This window comes from Podarcis melisellensis (assembly GCF_964234715.1).
Source record: "Podarcis melisellensis genome assembly, chromosome: 13".
Classification (NCBI taxonomy): domain Eukaryota; kingdom Metazoa; phylum Chordata; class Lepidosauria; order Squamata; family Lacertidae; genus Podarcis; species Podarcis melisellensis.
Genome location: NC_138545.1, coordinates 7,972,542 through 7,992,748, shown reverse-complemented (window position 1 = coordinate 7,992,748; position 20,207 = coordinate 7,972,542). Strand labels below are relative to the sequence as shown.

The window sequence follows — 20,207 nt, the reverse complement described above, 5'->3', positions numbered from 1 at the left end:
ACCTTTGATGGTTGAAAGACATTGCCCTTGGCAACCCTGAAATTATTAGCTCTGAGGATTGCGCATATCTATTGTACACCATACATTTAAAGCATATGGCTTTCCCTCCCTCCACCTGCAAAACCCTGAGAAGTGTAGTTTACCGCTCACAGGACTACAGCTCTCAGCTGGAATTATAGTTCTGCTTGTGGTGAACAAAGGTTTCCAACATCATTTGAGGGAAGCCCTGTGCTTTAAATATATGGTGTTGCTGTGACTCATGTTTAAATGTTTTTATATGTTCTTAGTGTTTTAATTAATTTATATCTTTTTGCTACTGTTGTTCCATTGGATGAAAGGGGTGAGGTAGAAATTTAAACCACTGAGCCTAGGACTTGCCGATCAGAAGGTCAGCGGTTCAAATCCCCGCAACAGGGTGAGCTCCCGTTGCTCGGTCCCTGCTCCTGCCAACCTAGCAGTTCAAAAGCACGCCAAAGTGCAAGTAGATAAATAGGTACCGCTCCGGCGGGAAGGTACACGGCGTTTCTGTGCGCTGCTTTGGCTCACCAGAAGCGGCTTAGTCATGTTGGCCACATGACCCGGAAGCTGTACGCCGGCTCCCTCGGCCAATAAAGCGAGATGAGCACGGCAGCCCCAGAGTTGGCCACGACTGGACCTAATGGTCAGGGGTCCCTTTACCTTTTTAAATGAATACTCACTAAGCAGTTCTCCAACTGACAACCCACCACAGAGAAATCTAATAGGGAGCAGGGCATTTTCTGGTACCTGACACCCATCTGTGAGGGAGATTAATAGCTTCAGGAAGGCCAGTGGGAGCAACTGGTCTTGTCCCAGCCTCCCTGAAGCTTGGCAAGAGACACATAAGCCTTCACCACCAATTCTGGAAAAGCTGTGAGGCATCTAAGCTCTCCTCACTCAGTACCCTTGTGGAATCAGCACTTAGCTAGGAGGTGAACCAGTCTCAAGTCCCTTCTTTGTGAAGGCTCCTGCACAAGTGCTGTATATCTCTCTGTGTATATATGTGTTTTGAAGGGGAAGATATTCTGCGACTTCTGTGACTGCCAGAGTTCGAGGCCTTGTATTGTTATTCATATGGCCACATCCACACTATACAGTTGAAGCGTTTCAATACCACTCTAAACAGTCATGGCTTCCCCCAAAGAATTCTGGGGGCTGTAGTTTGTCGTTAAGGGTGCTGAGAGTCAAAAGGAGGCCCCCATTCAGCTCAAAGTGTTATTGCTGACAAAGTTCCCTTTTGAGAGGGGCTGGTTGTTAAACAACTCCAGAAATTATGCTTCTGGGAGGGGTCTCCCAACATCTCTCCACACCATTGACAAACACTATCTCCTAGGTTTCTTTAGGGAAAGCTATGACTAGCATGGTGTAAGAATATGGTACATATTTCAAATAGCAATAGATGCTTGGTAATTGGTTGTGGGGTGTGTGGGAGAGAATTTCTTTGAGAATTTGTTAGGTGGGACCTGGGTTAGGTAAACTTATTCTGATTGGACTAGATGATAGCAGATGCTGATTGGCCAGAGGTTATAGAGTTAATTGTCAGTTAGGAAACATGAGGCATAGGCAAACTTGGCCCTCTAGATGTTTTTGGCCTACAACTCCCATGATCCCTAGCTAACAGGACCAGTGGTCAAGGATGATAGGAATTGTAGTCCCGAAACATCTGGAGGGCCGAGTTTGCCTATGCCTGGGATGTTGGGATGTGACAGCTGAGATGGGGAAAAGGGAGTTGAAGAGAGACATGTGAGGAAGAGATGAAAGTACAGTTGAGGCCTGAATATTCATACCCACTGTTTTATTAACGCTCGTCTGGTGAAGATCAGTAGAATGGATCCAATGGTTGAGATGGGGCTTGTCCTGTGTCTAGAAATCATGTTCTACTTCTCCCATCCTTTCTGAGAATAAGTCCTATCATTTATCCCCGCCACTTCTCACAAGAAAACTCGCTGTTTGCCACTGAATCAGAACAATCCACAGAAAAACCGATTGATGTTTGCTCTAATTCAGTGATAAACAACTGTGTCCCTCCCCCCCCCTGGAGATAGTGAAAGGTCAAGTGGAAGTGTCGATGAAGAAGCCATCCTTTGTAAAGATCTTACCAAAATAAGGTTAAGGAAGTTGGGGTTTTTTAAGTTGGCTAAACTGTCCAACCTGCCAGAAATGCTACCACAGAATCCTGGATGGTCAGAGGTAGAATGCACCCAAGGACCTGGCCTGGATTTATGTATTTTATTTTATTTAACAAAAATTATATACTGCTTGATTGTAGGAAAACCTCAAAGCAGCTTACAATAAATATTAAAGTTATAAATAAAAGCAGTTAAAACAATTTTAAACATTGAGAGGCAATTAAAATAGCTCAGCTCAGATAAGCAATCCCAGCTAAAAATGAAGCATCTTCCCCAAAAAACCACCCATTATTATTATTATTATTATTATTATTATTATTATTATTATTATTATTTGTTTCCTCAGCTTGCCAATCTGCCCCGCATGTCTTTCCTCTCATTCCATCTTCTGGGAGTATCTCCAACAATGAAAGCATCACTATTGGCTGCTTGGCCCAGGATTTCCTGCCTGGCTCACTCACTTTCTCTTGGGATAATGATGAAGACAAGGCAATCGAGTTTACGGAATTTCCTTCTTTCTTCAACTCCCGTGGGACTTTCACTGCAAGCTCCAAGGCAATTGTCCCTGCCGCAGCTTGGAAGCATTTTAATCCATTCTACTGCAAGGCTGCTCACTCTCTTGGAAACAGAACAGAAGAAATTGTCCGTCCGAGTAAGTGAATTTATTTGACTTGTTGTCTGTGAAAAAACAAGATTTCCCAGCAGCCAACAGCAGCTCAAACCAGGGGATTAGCATAAAGGAGTCAGAAAGTGCTAAGGAACTCTTAAAAGACCAAAAGTTTGATTTCTGCATGGTCTTTTATGGGAATTGGCCTCTTCTGATAAGGACCAGCTATATATCTCCCATCCAATAACTAACTAGGGTTCCCTTATGTCTGGATTTCCCTGTTGCATCAGCAGTGTGTGTGTGTGTGTGTGTGTGTGTGTGTGTGTGTTCTTTTTTGCCCTTCCAAATATGGCAACCCTATAACTAGCTAGTTCCCAAAGGGCCACACACCTGTCTGTATTCTTAACACACTGAATAATTACCTAAGTTCAGAACTAATGCTTTTCTGCATAGGGTGAAGATTAATTTATGTAAAAGAGGGAAAGTGTTTCAAATCCATTTGAAACCTGGCCCCTAATCCAAGATATAGGTGAATAGGATATGATTGCCTTGTAGCACGGGAAATGAGCTGGTCATGTGCTCAACAATGCTCTTACACTGTCATTCATTCTGAGAGTGAGCCTTCACTCTGTGGGATGAACCCATTGAAATGGATAGGGAAATGCTCGTCTAGACACACAAACTTCTAGAAGACAATCTCATGAGTCTTGTGAATGAGGGTTCCTCGATAGACCTGGATCTGCAGTTCCCCTTGAGTTGCTGGATTCATCTGCAATAAATTTGTTTACCTTCTGCCACTTTCCTTCCTTCTGCAGTAGTGCGCCCAGACTCTCCACCTAACATTATCATCAGCGCACCACTCCTAAAGGATTTTGCGGGGTCCCCCTTGAATGCCACCATCACCTGCACTGCTATAAATCTGCACACTCAGAAGACCACAATCCATTGGCTGAGGGATGGAAAAGTTATTGAATCTGATGAGCCCACCACCATACGGATCTCAAAGTGCAGCTACAGTGTGAGGAGTGAGCTAGCAATCACCAAGAACGACTGGGACAATGGCAAGAAGTTCTCCTGCAAAGTATCCAATGAGAGATTCAGTGGGATAAAGAACATCAGCAGACCCCTTATTTGTGGTGGTAAGTTATTATATTCCATCAGAGCACCGGAAAGCCAATTGAAACATTCAAGACAACAGGGGCATCTTTCATTTCTGTCATAAGGAAGAAGCACTGAGTATATATGGTTGCATTCTGAACATGTGAGAAATATTAGCTTTGGGCTAAAACTGAGGTAAGATTTCATGAAAATCTACATATGCCAAAACGCTCAACAAGAGGTGAAAATCCTCTAGAAAGCAGAATTATAATAGGTAAGCAGATTTTACGGCAAGGTCTGAAGGCACTTTTATCCTTCAGCGTATGCTGGGATACTGCTGAGATATGTAGATCCAACCTTGGCTTCAGTGTTATGTGAGACCTCAGTCTATGTTATGGTACTCATAGTCCCCATCCTTTCTGCTAATCCAATTCTGACATTATTTTTAGTGGGGGAGGAATCAAATTTCCTTGTGATTCTCAATATTCTTACAAATAAATGCCTTGTGCATTTGGGATTCTACCAAGAGCACAGTGTAGAATCATTGACTGGCAAATCAGTGGATCACCAAGGAAAGGAACTTGTGCAGCAACTAGGTCTCCCATCTACAAGCCCTCACACACAAACCTCTTGAATATGGCACTATCGTGGGAAAGGGAAATTCTCTATTCTGACTTGGACATAAGCAATGGAACTCTTTGAGGACATTGGATGTTTGAATCAGATATATGTTGGGGTTGTCATAAGTGTTGTCCTACTATGGATCTCAATGCTGTTCTTCTTAGGTCTTTCCATCCCTGTCACGGTTGAGACCATCCAACCTTCCTATGCTGATATTTACCAGACCAAGTCAGCCAAGCTGACCTGCAGAATTTCCAACATCCCTGATGAGCAAGACCTTAAGGAGCTGAACGTCACCTGGACAAGAGCATCCGATGACAAACCCCTGGACACTGCACTGGAAACGTACCACGATGAAGAAAACAGTGATTTGATATATGCAGATGCAGTAGCTACTGTGTGTGTAGACGAGTGGGAAAAAAGAGAAACTTTCAACTGCAAAATTATTCACCCAGATTTATTTCCTTCAATGGAAGTCAGGTCCCTGCGCAAGCCTCAAGGTAGGTGCCTATTTTACATCAGCTCAAAAAAAAAAAAAATGCGACTCTTGGTCTCATTGATTTCAGCAGTTTCGTTCTGTCTTCACAATCATTTAACACATGCTATCCTAACATGGTGGTCTCCCCAGATGTTCTGAACTATAACTTCCAAAATCAGCAAATATGGGGCTTAGTGGCTGGGGCTGATGAGCTTTGTGGTCCAAAACATCTGGAGCACACCAGTTTGCGGAAGAGGGATTTAACACGCATCTGAATCTAAGCAATCGTTGTTGGAATTAATAAGCTATCCATCCAATGCCTGCCCACCGGGCATGTACAGTATGGGCTTCCATGTGCCAAAGGGTCTCAGACAGGCAAAAAAAAAAAGAAAACATCAACTTAGCCCCTAGCATGCTGTCAAAAATCCTTAGTATTGTCCATATGACTTAATGGGTTATAAGTTATATGAGGCTGCTCTTAGAGTAGATGAAGCCCCTATTCCAGGTGTCAGCAAGGTTTACCTCGCCTGGGCCGGTTCACTCCCAAGGAGATCGCTCCATGGGCTGGATTGCATCTGCACAGACACAATTTTCAGCATCTGCACATGCACAGATGCGATTTTCGGTGCAGCAGAAATGAGTCCCTGCTCCGCACTATGCTGGTTTAGCGAAGCGTGCGGGAGCTCGCCAAGCGGACGGCTCAGTTTGGGGGCAGCTCATGGGCCATTTTAAAAGACTCCTGTGGGCCGCTTGTGGCCCATGGGCGGCAGGTTGCCAACTCCTGCCCTATTCTCAGCCCACGTTAGCAATGAAGAGATGTTTGTCCCCACTTGCTTCATAGTACCATGTAAGCCATAGACTCTCTGTCTCTCTTATGCTCTTCCACTCTTTTTACACACTCAGAGCAGTGGACCATGTCATCACAGCCTTTAATAAAAATCCAGATTTAGAAAGCCATTGCATCAAAACTTTGATCTGGTCATCTTTGGTCATTGTCCATTTCAGCTCCTAGTAGGCTTCTACCAATCTTCTCACAGGTTTTTCTGACTCTCTCAAACCATACAAATGAGGTCATAGTTAAGAAAAGGAAAGTGGGGGAAAGATGGTTAGCAATGTACTTAAAAAACAAAACCATGCATTTGATATTCTCTTCACACACACCCTCCTTTAACCTTCCAGATGGCAACCCCTCTGCTCCACATATATACATCCTTCCTCCTCCTTCGGATCAGCTGGCTCTGCAGGAAACAGCCACCGTCACTTGTTTGATGAAAGATTTCTCTCCTCCTGAGTTCTTTGTCAAATGGCTGCGGAATGATGAGCCCGTGGATGCTTCCAAATACTTCACCAGCACAGCCACCCAGGAGTCCAAGGCACCCAAGCGGTATTATGCCTATAGCATGCTGAACGTCAACGCAGAAGAGTGGAATTCTGGAACTACTTACACTTGCATGGTGGGGCATGAGATGTTGCCCCTCCAGACGTCTCAGAAGACCATAGACAAGAATACGGGTAAACCAACCGTTGTCAACGTCTCCCTCGTGCTCTCCGACACCGCCAGCACTTGCCAGTAACCATTCTTGTCAAGCCTCCTGCATATCTTTCACATCTCCCTAATTCTACCAGCATCTATTTTCCTTGTGTCTCCATTTGTTTAATTATTGGCCTTTCTTGTGGGGGGAAAGAGGGGTGATGTGCCCTAAATGATGTAGAATTAACTGGCCACATCTTTCTGAAATAAAACAATAGTTTGAAATAAAGAAAGTTTAATACAAGGAGACAAATCTGGATTATTGTTGGAAATTCCGATAAAAGGATAAAAAAAAATAATTTTCAGGATACAAGCATTATGATGGGATATAAAGCTTCCACTCTCAGCATTTTCTCAGCTATGATCTGGAATTTTCAAGGGATGATAAAAGCATTAGACATTAGACACCCAGTTAGACACCCAGCCTTCCCTTGTGTATTGCATTGCAAGTATCAGATTTGTCAACCTCACCATACCTTTCCCTTGCTAGCTCTTTGGCTTCCATTTATGTTCACCACAGCACATATTTAACAAGTTCCAAATGCACAATATGATAATGGTGGCATTGATGCCATCAGAGAAGTTTCCCATGTGTCAGTGAATTGCATATTTGAGGTTTCTTTGCCAAAACTAGAGTATATATCTAAAAAAAAGAATCATCACTTTGTCCGTGATCATCTAAAACTTGAAAATTGTAGCATTGCAATTTCCAAAATCACTTTGTCCATTGTGATGAACAGATCTAGAGCTTCATTAAGATAGGAAGTAATCTAAACCTCTACTAGTACAAAGTAAAGAAAAATGCGATGGTTGCATTTGTTATGGCTGACAATGGCTACTACCCACAATGGCTGTGCTCCACCTCTGCTATTGGAGGCAATATGTCTCTGAATACCAGTTGCACACCAATGCTCTTTAATTCTCTCCCAAGGCACAGCAAGAGAGACATATAGGACAAAACTAAGCCAGTTGTTTCATTTCAGTTTGACAAAAGTTCAGGCATTGTCCTTCCCACTCAGAACCATTTGTTGGAAATGGTGGATGTAGACAGCAGAGGAGTAACTGAGCAGCATCTCAGTCCACAGCAGAATGTGGAGGCTATGGAGAACACCTTGATAACTTCAGTCACTGTTGCTTGGTAATGAGTTGCAGCCCAATGCAATTTCTTTTGAGAACAGCCAGCAGATGGGTTCTAGGGATGCTCAGCTTCCTTTCATATTTGGAGACAGGTTAAATTCAATAGTTAATGCTCCTGGAGTGGGAACTGCCTTCTCCTGTAGCATGTCACTTGAGTAATTTGTTCTACTGACACCTTACTGCGCTAAACCCACCATCTGCCTCTGTTAAACAAAGGTTTAGATTTTGCACTCGTGTTGCTGAGAATAAAATCTGAAAGGAATCTGCAGGGGGTAGGCGTATAACGGAATGACCTGAGTTCTGAATTTATAAATGTAAGTTCAACCTTCGCCTCAGTCACAAAGAATACTGTGGTTTTGGGCAAGCTACTTTATCCCTCATTCCATCTCACCTGCACTACTAGCAACAGTTGAGATACTCATTGGAAGGCAATTTGTAGGTTCATAAGGGTTGCACAGGATGCTAAAGCATTCAATCATTTCGGAAGGTAGAGAGCTTTACTCTGCGGCAGACCATTGGTTGGAAAATTCCAAATGAAACCCATGTGTGATTCATCAAATAAACTCTCAAAAATGCACCTCAAGGCTGAGACATCTCTTCCCTCTGAAGAGTGCATTTTAATATTACTGTCTACTCACGGATCCTAAACACTGTAAAAAAAAAAATTAACCAAAAACAGTATGATAGGCTCTGCTTGCAACTTATAATACAGTACAATATCCAATGCTGTCATGAACGACACAAAAATCATTCAGGCCGGGTGGTCAGTTATTGCAAGACTACTGAGGGCTCTATGTGGTTTAGAGAGCATCATTTGGAGCAAGGGCTCCTTGACACCTTTCAGCAAGCAAGCTGTGCCATGCAGAACTCCTAAAAGTGCTATAGTTCCCTCAACATGAGCTCAGCTCATGTTGGATATAGGCCAAATCCGCACCATGTTGCTAGCACAACCAAAGGCAGAGATACTAAAGCGTTTGCAACATCTGTGATTTTGCCCTTTGGTGCAGCATGTCACCATTCCATCCCTTTGCTAAATCAACTCCTCTTTCCCCTGCCTATCCCCGACACCACATGCTACTTGGCGTTGTCAAGATTGGATTGTGCCCAGTCTAAAGATGGAATTGTCTTGTTTCTCAGTGTGCCTCTTTCACATTCCTTTCCCAGTTTCCCCCGCAAAAGTAACCTACTTTTCTCTCCTGTGTCACTTCGCTACACTGAGACGTCCCCATCTTTCTAAACTCCAGAAGAATCTGACCTGCATGTATTGTCCAAAGCTTACCTAGATGGGTTCATAGATGCTGACAACGATGAAGAGCTCGAAAGCCTGTCATCGATCCTTTCCACTTTCATCATTTTCTTCCTTGTGAGCCTTTTCTACAGTGTCACCGTGACTGTCATCAAGGTAAAATGCAACAGGGGGTTCTGAAGTAAGAAGCCTTTGATCATGCTTTGCAACTGAGGATTAATAGTAACTCACTTATAGCTGGTAGGGTAAGAAACTACAATGGTTTTCAAGGGGGTGAGACCAAGCTAAGGTTCAAGAAAATATGATTCAGTGGTACCTCGGTTTAAGAACAATCCTGTTTATGAACAATTCAGTTTACAAACTCCGCAAAACTGGAAGTAGTGTTCCAGTTTGTGAACTTTACTTCGGTCTACAAACGGGAACCAAACAGTGGAAGGGCACCAGCGGTGGGAGGCCTCATTAGGGAAAGCACACCTCGGTTTAAGAACAGATTTGGTTTAAGAACGGACTTCCGAAATGGATTAAGTTCGTAAACCAAGGTACCACTGTATTTTGCAAAGTCTTAGGGTTATATAAGTCAAAGGACTATTATTCTTAGACAAGTCATGTGTGTATATCATGTAAACATAAGACTATTTTTCAGAAATGTAGATTAAACTCTCCCCCTCACTGTGTGGATATTTTATTTCAGCAATTTCATATAGACCCTCTGCAGATCTAACCATCTAACTGTGAGTGACGTAGATGAGCCCTGCCAGTTCTGATTGCCCAATAAAAATATCTCCCCATGCTATTAGAATAGAGTTTTATTGCATCACTAAATGGCAGTGATGAATGGGACAGCAAGTTGTGAAAGAGTGGAGGGCTGTACGGCTTTATTTTTGTCCAGGCAAACATTAATTATGGTTGTTTTCCAATTCCAGGTGAAATAACAAAGTGAAGGGTCATCTGAAGATGGGCAGTAAGTTGCCTAACATAAAGGACTGTATATTCTTTCAGTTTCTTTCATCAGCAGCATAATCAAGGACTTAATATTTCTCCATTCACTTTTGGGGAAGGTTGACTGGACAGATGACATTTCTGTCTTGCTTTGTCTCATCATGTATCTGGGAGCAAGTCCTATCAAACTAAATGGGACTAATATATGACTAGACATTCATGGCCTTTTGCTGCCAGTATTCCATTTGAACTGGACCTATTGGAGTGGTTGTTTATCCGTCAAACATGTATGCTATAATTTTGCCTTCCTTCAGTATGTGTGTGTGTGTGTGTGTTGTATTCAACTAAGTACTACTTAAAGTAGACCTAATGAAATTAATTGAAGACAGAAGTGCCTGGCGTGCTCTCGTCCATGGGGTCACGAAGAGTCAGACACGACTAAACGACTAAACAACAACAACAATGAAATTAATTAAACTCAATTATCCCTTTTAACTCCAATGGGTCTACTCTGATTTAGGACTAGCATTGCATACCACCCATTGCTGTGACTCTGTTGTGGTCATATTTCATTTTGGCTATTTTTGCCTACTTAGTCTAAACCCCAAAAGAGGATATTGCAATTTCAACTCTGAATGCAGTAGACAGAGTATTGTACCACATATACCAAACAGAATGTTTGCCTTTACTCCTGTTGTACATTAAGCTTACATTTCTTATGAACATTTTACATTACTGTTACTGTATCTACTTTTCTAGTTTTAAGTGTATCCCACATTGCATCCAGAGGCAAGAAAGGGTTCCGTTTATTCAAGAAAACCCTTTTTATAACTAAAAAAAGCTTTATCTCTTGAAAAGTTTTTTTTAAAAGAGCTTCCCAAGAACAAATAGAAAGAAAAAATTCCCTACCCCCATAATGGAGCAGGCGGCAATGCCAGCAAAATGCATTACAGCAGTACCTCGGGTTAAGAACTTAATTCATTCTGGAGGTCCGTTCTTAACCTGAAACTTTTCTTAACCTGAGGTACCACCTTAGCTAATGGGGCCTCCCGCTGCCGCCACACCGTCGCCGTGTGATTTCTGTTCTCATCCTGAAGCAAAGTTCTTAACCCGAGGTACTATTTGTAGGTTAGCAGAGTCTGTAACCTGAAGCGTATGTAACCTGGAGCGTCTGTAACCTGAGGTACCACTGTACACCACAGGTGAACATGGGTAGCTGGCAGATGCCAGATACCTTTGCTGTTGTTGTTAGAAAAGGTTAAGAGTGGATGCCATGCTTCTATAAAGTCATCTGAGTCTTGAGGAACGTTTAATACTTTAACATACTTAGCTAGTTTCTCCATCAGTGCTACCATCCACATGTTCTGTCTCCACGGAAGGAGTTGAAGATGACCCAGATTTTTCCATTTCTGCACAATATGCTGCAAAGCCACCACCAAGGAATGTAATTAGTTCTTTGTGTTGTAGGTCGTTATCAGTGCTCGATAAAGGTGCTCATTAAAGCCAACTGTGGTGTGCAATGCACAGTCTGTTGTGTTGTGAGATTTATTTCTTTGGAAATATTCATCCAGAATGGTTGGTGTTTGATGGTTGGTGTTTGATGGAGTGTACCGACTCCATCACAGGGGAGAGGAGGATGGGTCCATGTGACTGCCCTTTTGTAGAGTTAAATACCATCAATGCAGAATTTTGAGTGTGTTTTCTCTGATATTACTGGAGACGGACCTTAGCAGCGTTTTTGGCCCACGTATTACACCCGTCTGCTTTCTCCATCTCTATTCACAAATCCAACTCCCAAACTTGCTTCGTTGAATCAATTAAACCTAATTGGAGATCACTGAGAATTTTGCAGATAACATCTTTTCTGGAGTAAGATTCGGATTGCGAATCAAATTTCCCCATGTTGCTAAAGACATGTCTGTTGGCATTGGTCGCTGTGATGTTCAGGCTGAAGAAAGCTAATGAAGCTCCCAAACAATCGACCAGGAGGGAGAGAACATGCCAGCTGGGCATGTGTCTCTGCCAGTGTCCTACTCAAATGTAGGGCAAGCTCCTGACAGCCATCACATCTTTCTGTTCCCTAATTCATGTATAACTTATTCGACTATCAGGTGCATGCCCCCATCATTAAAATAAAAACCTTCCAGCCTGTACAACCCTGCATGTTTCCAAACAATATATATTAAACCTCCCTCCTCGGAGTGGAACAGAGGTTGTAGTATGAATGGGCTCAGAGAGGAGATTGGAGGTGCTAGATGCAAATACCTTTTATGCCATACACAGGAGTTGGCTGCAACAAATGGGTTGAAGATGGACTTCAGAACATTTTTGTGTACAATGTTGTACGACTGAGGATCTCAGCCTCAAATGTCTCCCTAAATATACAAATTGGATGAACAGCTTTTGCCACTTTTTGAACAAGTCTGGGGATAGATCAATGGAGATAAATGGAGAAACAAAAATAAAAACCTTGGGACAACCATTAATTTCAATGTGGAATATGGCCAGTCCATGATAGATCTGTCTGCGTCCAAGTCTTTAAGTCTTTTCTAACATCTTTCAATAGCAGATTATACTTTAGCTTTTGAAAGTTAGGATGCATCCACACTCCTGTTTGTGCCATGCCTAGAAAACACATATTTGAGCTGTTTTCCCCTTGTGCCACTCCTTTTCAATGGCAATCCGGGAGGAACCCAATTCAGGGCCAGACTGTACGCTATTACATTATCACATATTCCAGCCAATCAAAACCACCTGAAGAGAGTGAAAAGGTGGGTCATAACCGGGTGGCCTTGGGAGAGTCACAAAGGCCAGACAGAGGCCTAGATAACCACATTCACTCCCACTAGCAGCAGCTATTACTCATTCCTGATTTACCTGGTGAGGAGCAATCCAGATTTACCATTTCTACCCAGGTGGCAAATTTTCTCCACACCTGTTATTCCCCCCCCAAAAAAAAAATCAGGTTTGGCATAGAGAAAACATGTACCTGTTGTGTAGTTAAATGACCACATAGACAATGTTGCCTGTCTCTGTGTACATAGCATACTCCGCACCATGCCTCAGATGAAAATAGGGACATTTTCATCTGAGGAATGCTGGAGGGTATGTCACACAGAGTCATTTTTAGGGGTTAGTGACAGAACTAAGACACTCTCTCTTCCTCCTTCCCCTGCCTCAGGAGGGCACAGAGTAGGGACGGGAGGCTCACCACGACTTCCCGCCTCCACTGTGCCAGGCCGTCACTTTGAAAGTGCCAGTTCCATTGCTCTTTTCCTGCCCCATCGCTGCATGCATTCATGAAAACTGCAAACTAAAATGGTATTTTTCCTCTGATGGATTAGCATGGAGCATAATTCAACAGCTCCCATTAACACTGATTATGCTTGGACAGGAAATGTCACCACATGTCAGGGAAACATATCATTCCATCCACATTCTGCCATCTTTTTTTTTTAAAGCGTTTCTTAATTTTCCAATAAAAACATCCAATTAACATATCAAATCAAATCCAATAAAAATAGAAAACTAAAATTAAAAAGGTCCAATTGTCTTCCAAATTGTAATAATTTTGTTTTGACTTCCCACGGACTGAATTTCGAAGCACATTCAACATCAAAGTCCTGCCTCTCATCATCCTCAATGTTATTCATAATTGCATGTCTGATTTCCCCCCTCCACATTTTGACTCTGGTTCCACGATCCTCATTCATGTCAGAAAACAGATACTTTTTTTCCCTATGGAGTGCAGATTTGTCCGTATATTGTACTCCTTCAGCTGTTTTTTCATCGCACCGCTTCATTTAATTGCATCCAATTTCAAAGTTCTGTCCAGCTCTTTGAGAGTTGTTATTTTGGCAGCTCCCAGATCGTTAATCCTTCCCGTCCAGGTGTTATCAAAGAAACAGAGAGAAATTTCCTTCTGTAACCTCCTTGTTGATTTATTCTTGAACAGATTGTTTGCAATGTAACCATACATCAGACAGTTAACAATTGGCCTTTGGAATCCTCCCAGTCCCCCCTCCAGGCCCTAGAGGGGGGCTGCCAGACATCCATTTAGCCCTCTCTCTCGCTCATAATAAAAAAAAAAATCTTTTTGCAAACAGCTGTATATGTAATATTGTTTCCAGTCTTTATAACCAACTATCAATTAGCTCCTGTTTCTCTTAGTCAGGGAAGTATTTCAGATATTCCATAAATACTTGGCGGGTAGAAGCCATTTTCTCCTTTGTTCTTTGTTTTTATCTTTAACAGACATTTCTGGTCTTAGAAGAAAAGCGGCTGCAAACAGATCCCAATTATATATGAAAGTCCATTTGTGCTCACTTTTTGAAGAGCAATTTAAGTTCTTAATGAGTCTTGGCATGCATTACGGATTGTTGATGTTAGGGAGATAAGGGTGTTTTTTACATACCAAGCCCCTCCACATTCCAAGCGTCATGATGAGGATCTCTTTGAAGTTTGATCTTTTGCACCAGAGACTGTACATACTGCAGGTTTTTTCCCAGCTTCATCAATTCAGAGCGTGTCTGTTTGTTTTCCAAATCTTTATATTTTCCCAAACAGATGCGTCCAGCTATGGGGTGGCGTCACAGGAGTGTCAGCCATCTCTTGCTCCATGACCCAGTGCCCCTGCCGTGTGCCACATCAGCCATCTGGGGCAGACCGCAGGTCGTCAAGACAGTCCTCCCCTGCCCTGGGGAGGCTGCCAGGGCTAATTACCCCCATATCAGCCCTGAATTATCGGAACGGCTGAGGTCCGATCGTGTGGGATCTGCCATTTTCCACCACCGGAAACAGGAAGTCTTTGATGGCACCCAAAATCAACTCCCTCCACATGAGGAGTAACTTTTTAAAAACTCCTCAGAGGTGATGTGCATCAAAGAGTTTGCTCAATTGGAAGTGATTTCTTTGTGTGAGCATCTTGATGCCAAAGCAACCTGGGGGAAATTGCACCCTCCCAGTTCCATGACATGAAAATTGGAAAGTGTTTGGCAGCACTGAAAAGTGATATGGAATTAGATAATAAAAATAAATTCAAGGCCTCTGGGGGTAAGGCCTAGTCCCGCCTGAGGTATCTGCTTTCAGTGTTTTTAATGCTCTGGAATAGTTGGTTTCTTTATCACATATACTTTGCCTAGACAACTCTTTGCAGCAAGTGATAATTCATTTTATTCATTTCTTAAATAAATAATGTTAGTGGGTGGGGTGTGTGAATGTGGAGGGAGGCTGTTTTGCCAGATTTTCCCACCAACCAAATTTCTGAAGTTTGAAAACAAGCAAACAAGGCGAGACAAACTATAATAGGGAAAGAGGAAGTTCTCTTTGAGCCAACCTTCATGTGGGCATCTTGGGATTCCAATTATAGCCTGTACCCCAGACATCACCCAACCACAACAATGCACTGCATCTGTTTTAAAACCATCATGTTAGTCCCAAGGACATCACAAGCTACAATTTTCTTTTGGAGGGCAGTTTCTGTGAACATTAGGGAAAACTCTGAAGGCTTCATACAGCAAACATGACTTTCCCAAAGAAACAGACTGTGGTGGCTTGAGCCTGGCAGCCTTTGATGGGGTAAGTCAAAGGGAACTTTTTTGTAATACAATGGTACCTCAGGTTAATAACTTAATTCGTTCTGCAGGTCCGTTGTTAACCTGAAACTGTTTTTAACCTGAAGCACCACTTTACCTAATGGGGCCTCCTGCTGCCGCTGCGCCGCCGCTGCACAATTTCTGTTCTCATCCTGAAGCAACGTTCTTAACCCAAGGTACTATTTCTGGGTTAGGGGAGTCTGGAACCTGAAGTGTATGTAACCTGAAGCATATGTAACCCGAGGCATCACTGTAGGCTTGAGCATAAATACTAGTATTTCCATTTGAGTATGTAACCTGAAGCGTATGTAACCCGAGGTACCACTGTAGGCTTGAGCATAAATACTAGTATTTCCATTTGAGTTCTGGTTTCTCACATTGATTATTGCTTCCTGTTTTAAGTCTAGCTTATTGCCATCTGCCTGCTGAGCATAAGAGAGACTGGAGAGTAACTGGAAAAACAGCCTTCTCAGCTTGGCACTGCTGCAAGAAAAGCAGTTGGAACTTCTCCAGCATCCAGTGCTCAGCTGGGGGTGGAGTATGCAAGATCTGGGTGGCTCCCTGATCCTTTGCAGCTTTGGAAATGTTAAGGGAAGCACCTAGCAACCTTCTAGCTGCTCTGATAGTCACTGCTTGGCAGAAACAGCACCAAACCTTTCAAACAGCAGCAGCATCTGTAGGAGAGCAATCAGAGGCTCTCTAAAGCCCAGTGCTCACCTAGGAAAAAGGTGGGCAGTGCCCTTGGCTGTGGCTTTGGAAATCATGGAGAACATCCTAAAATCCGCCTAGCTTCTCTGAAGCATACAACCTTGTGATGCACCAAATCTTTTGGCTCCGTAGCAGCAGAGCTGGGTGGTTTTTTGCTGAGCAGGATGGGAAATTCTCCTGGCATCCCCTAGTTTCTCTGTAACTGGTTTCTGAGCTCGGATAAATCCAAGCTATTTAGACTATTGCAGATAGTGCAGTGGTTGAGGGAGAAGCCAGTGTCTTTCTGAAGCTCATTGCTGAGCTCAGGAAGGCTTCAGCTCAGCCGTGCCTTTGGGAACAATCATGGGGTAAGCTCCTAGGATCTCCTAGGATCCCAGTGCTCAGCAGAGGGTCATGCAAGCCATTTGGAACTACAGCAGCTATACCCGAGCTATAACCTTGGGAAGTGTTGGGTCCACACTCAGCTGCAAATTTGCAGAGGCTAAGAACTACTACTGGGGTCATACCCTTCTCTTCTCCAAAGCTCTGTGCTAGGCTGGGGTGAAAAAGCTTTCAAGCTAAGCATTGAGCTTCAGAGAAGGGCACCATCCAACTTATGGGCTGGTAGGAAGACTGGAGGAGAGCTGGGGTATCCAGCCTCCTTGAAATCAAATACTCAGCTAGGAGAGCTGTGTGTCACCTGCCTCTTCAGTAAAGGCAGAGAGGGCACCTGAACTACAGCCTGCAACGCTACTGGCAGGTACGCAAGAGCTGAGCTCAGTAGTAACTTTCAGTAAATCTCTAAGGTAGCAACCAGCTTCTTTCCTTCACCACAGTTAATGGAAGCTCAGCCTTCAGCTGGAATATGTGCCACCCTTTCCATTCAGCCCAGTGGAGAGCACTAGGTGCTCCTTACACCTCTCCCCCAAAGCACTGCTTTTGGATAGACCTTAAGCTAACTTTGCAAAAGCTGGGAAAGTGCAGAGAGGTTTTCCACACCTCTAATCCCACCACCATACAGCTGGGATAGTCTCATGCAACTCAGGTTGCTGCAGGTTAAAAAACCCTGTTCTTCCTGGTTCTTGCCAGTGAGACTCAGGAGTGAGAGCCCAGCGTTTATTAGTTTGTGCAAACTAACTGATTCAGCGGGATATTCCCCAAAATCTGAACACTGGGGGTTGTCCAGTAAGACTTTTTATAGGATTTACATGCAAAGAATACATACAGAGCCCCCAAACATCTGCAGAGGATAGCTGGCAAAACCCCATTGGATATCACTTTCCCCACCGGCACCTCGACGTGCCAGCCCTTGGTAGCCCCTTTGTTGCTTACTAAAAAATGCTTGCATAGACAAAGTTCTGAAGCCTACATGCCTACTAAGAGGGAGTTGTAGCCTTAATTTAGCTAGCATAGCTGGTTCACTCCCAAATGCTGCCCTTATCCTATCTTTTGGTGTCTCCAGCAACGAAGCAGCAAATCCGGCTGTTTGTGTCTCTTAAGGGCAAACAGGAGCTTTTGTGAGCCAAGGGGTTTTAACATAACCCCAGTGTCTCATTATAGGGGCTCTTTTACAAAGACCCCCAAATTCCCCCCAATGCCTCAAGGTGAACTCCACCTGAGACTCCCCCAGCTCAGAAACCTATTGCTTTGCACAGAGATCAATTCAGGGTGTCTGAGGAATATAGGAAGCAGCCCTATACTGAGTCAGACCACTTAGTCCATCTAGCTCAGTATTGCATACACTGACTGGCAACGCCTTTCAGCCCAGAAGTGTATTCAGTCCTATCTGGAGATTCTCTCGATTGAGTCTGGGATGCTTATCTGAGAGATATGAATGGCATCAGGAAGTCCAAGAGGAGCAGCTGGTCATGTCTCAGTCTCCCCAAAGCTTGGCACACTCAGCCAAGAGACACACAAGCCTTCAGCACAAACCCTGAAAAGGTTGTGGGACATCTGAGCTCTGTAACCCCAGAGATTTAATGCTTAGCTAGGAGGTGAGCAAGCATCACAGCCAAGTCCCTTCTTTGGCGAGGTTTCTGCTGGTCCTCTGGGGCCAAAGACAGCAGAAAGAACTGTGCACTGTTCTTCCAAGCATGTGGCTGCTAAGTGAGCAAGATACTGCTCACCAAAATAAATTGCAGTACTACAGCAAAAAAGTGTTTTAAAATCCCTTCGTACATTGAATGGGAGAGTTTGGGGATGAAGAAAGTGTGCCTCCTGGCACACATCTCCAGACCTTTGTTTTATCCACACAATGTAAAGAAATATTGTCTATGTGTATATGTTTTGAAGGAAAATATATTCTGAGTTCCCTGTGACTGTCAAAGCTCAAGGACATGTATTATTACTATGCTGCGAGCCTGTTTAGAAGTAAATACATGGGGACAGACTTTGAGAGAAGAGAGAATGTATATGGGGCAGGACTTTTTTTCAGCTGGAATTCAGTTCTGGCACCTCTCAGGTGGGTGCCATTGCCATTCTAAGAGAACAAGTTCTGGCACCTCTTTTTAAAAAATAAAAATAGCACTGATTAGGAGTATTAGATAAGCTCATTCTGATTGCTCTGGCTGATAGTAGACTCCAGTGTAAGCATCAGTCTTCCCTGATGAACACAACATCTCCTTTCATAAGCCAACAACCTTGGCTAAAAGCTCATCCTGTAAAGAGTGAGGGTTCCCATTTCATGCCTAAATCCCCACTACCAGCTACTAGGAAGTTCTCAAACATTCCAAGTGAATGGGTGGCATTGGAAAATTGAAGAAGCACAAATACTTAAGCATGGTGAGGCTGAGGAAACTGGCTTTCTCATTGCACATGCACAATCCAGGGTGTTTTAGCCCACTAGAGACTTTACCTGTGTGTAGCTGGATGGGTTTTCAAGAGGGTGATGGGTAGAATCAGAGGAGTACTTTGTCTACAAATCTTATCATTCTTTCTTTGAGCTTGAAGGGGGTCATAATTCTCTAAATAAAAAACATTCTGTGAACATTCTTAGTCCTCTTTGGAGTGGGGGTGGTTGCTATTTCAGTCCTTTTTTCATTTTTTGTTTGTTTATCACCTGGGTGAGATTTCTCTTTATAGCTGGGAGTGTCAACATGGTCTGTGGACACTTCAATCTCACTGCCCTCCTGGATAGTCCGCTAGAAAGAAAATAGAAAGATTATATACTCTTAATACACATTAAGAGTAGCCAGTGTGATGCCCTTCAGATGTTGTTAGGCCCCAGTTCTCATCATTCCCAGCCGACATGCCCAGTGGTGGGATTCGTAATCTGGCAATATCTGACAGGTACCACATTCTTTGCCTTGTCCTACATGCCCAAAGTCATGAGAAACGCTTTGACAATCCTGTAAGGCACACCAAGCTTCCCCTACTCCCTGCCCCATATTCCATATTAACAATGAAGACCAAGAAGCAGTTGAGCAGTTGAGAACTAAAAACAGAAATAAGGTGATACCTCAGGACCCTGAAACATGCCTCTTGTGGTCAGAAAAACAGCATCAGAATAACTCATCTCAGCAATAGCACACATACGTTAATGTTTCTTTCTCTACAAAACAATAGTTCATTACCTTTCAGATAACCAATCTCAGCTGAAGATTTTACATCTTCCAAAAACCCTCTATCCTTTTGTTTTTCTCCTCCCCCACAGATTCTCCAGTTGCCCCCACCGTTTTCCCACTTATTCCGTCTTCTGAGTACATTAAAAATGATGGAAATATCACCATTGGGTGTTTGGCCAAGGGTTTCCCTGACCCAGTCACTTTCTCCTGGAGCAATGCCACTGGTGAGACCTTCGAGATAAAGGATTTTCCTTCAATCTGGTCCTTCAATGGGGCTTTCACTGTAAGCTCCCAGGCGGTTATTTCTGCTAATGCTTGGAGCAATTTCAACCCCTTCTATTGCACAGCTGCTCACAAAGCAACAACCAGGACAGCAGGAGTGGTTCATCAGCGTAAGTGAATTTATTTGTCTTTTCTTTCTTTCTTTCTTTCTTTCTTTCTTTCTTTCTTTCTTTCTTTCTTTCTTTCTTTCTTTCAAAAAACAACATTACCCAGCAGCCAACAGCAACACAAACCAGAAAATTAGCATCAAGTATGTATCTTGCATCCAATTAACTAT

The 20,207-nt window shown here is 43.3% G+C and overlaps 1 long non-coding RNA gene and 1 gene segment (V, D, J or C); one reads left to right on the top strand and one right to left on the bottom strand.

The window, feature by feature from the left end:
- Nucleotides 1-2,622: 2,622 nt before the first annotated feature.
- Nucleotides 2,623-6,525, top strand: LOC309356161 (immunoglobulin heavy constant mu-like). The segment is given in 4 exons: nucleotides 2,623-2,799; nucleotides 3,686-3,893; nucleotides 4,638-4,973; nucleotides 6,131-6,525.
- Nucleotides 6,526-13,602: 7,077 nt separating this feature from the next.
- LOC309355951 overlaps nucleotides 13,603-20,207 on the bottom strand; it is a 74,193-nt gene continuing 67,588 nt past the window's right edge. The window contains exon 2 of the long non-coding RNA XR_014162662.1: nucleotides 13,603-14,609. This is a non-coding gene — a long non-coding RNA (uncharacterized lncRNA). The remainder of the gene's footprint in view (nucleotides 14,610-20,207) is intronic.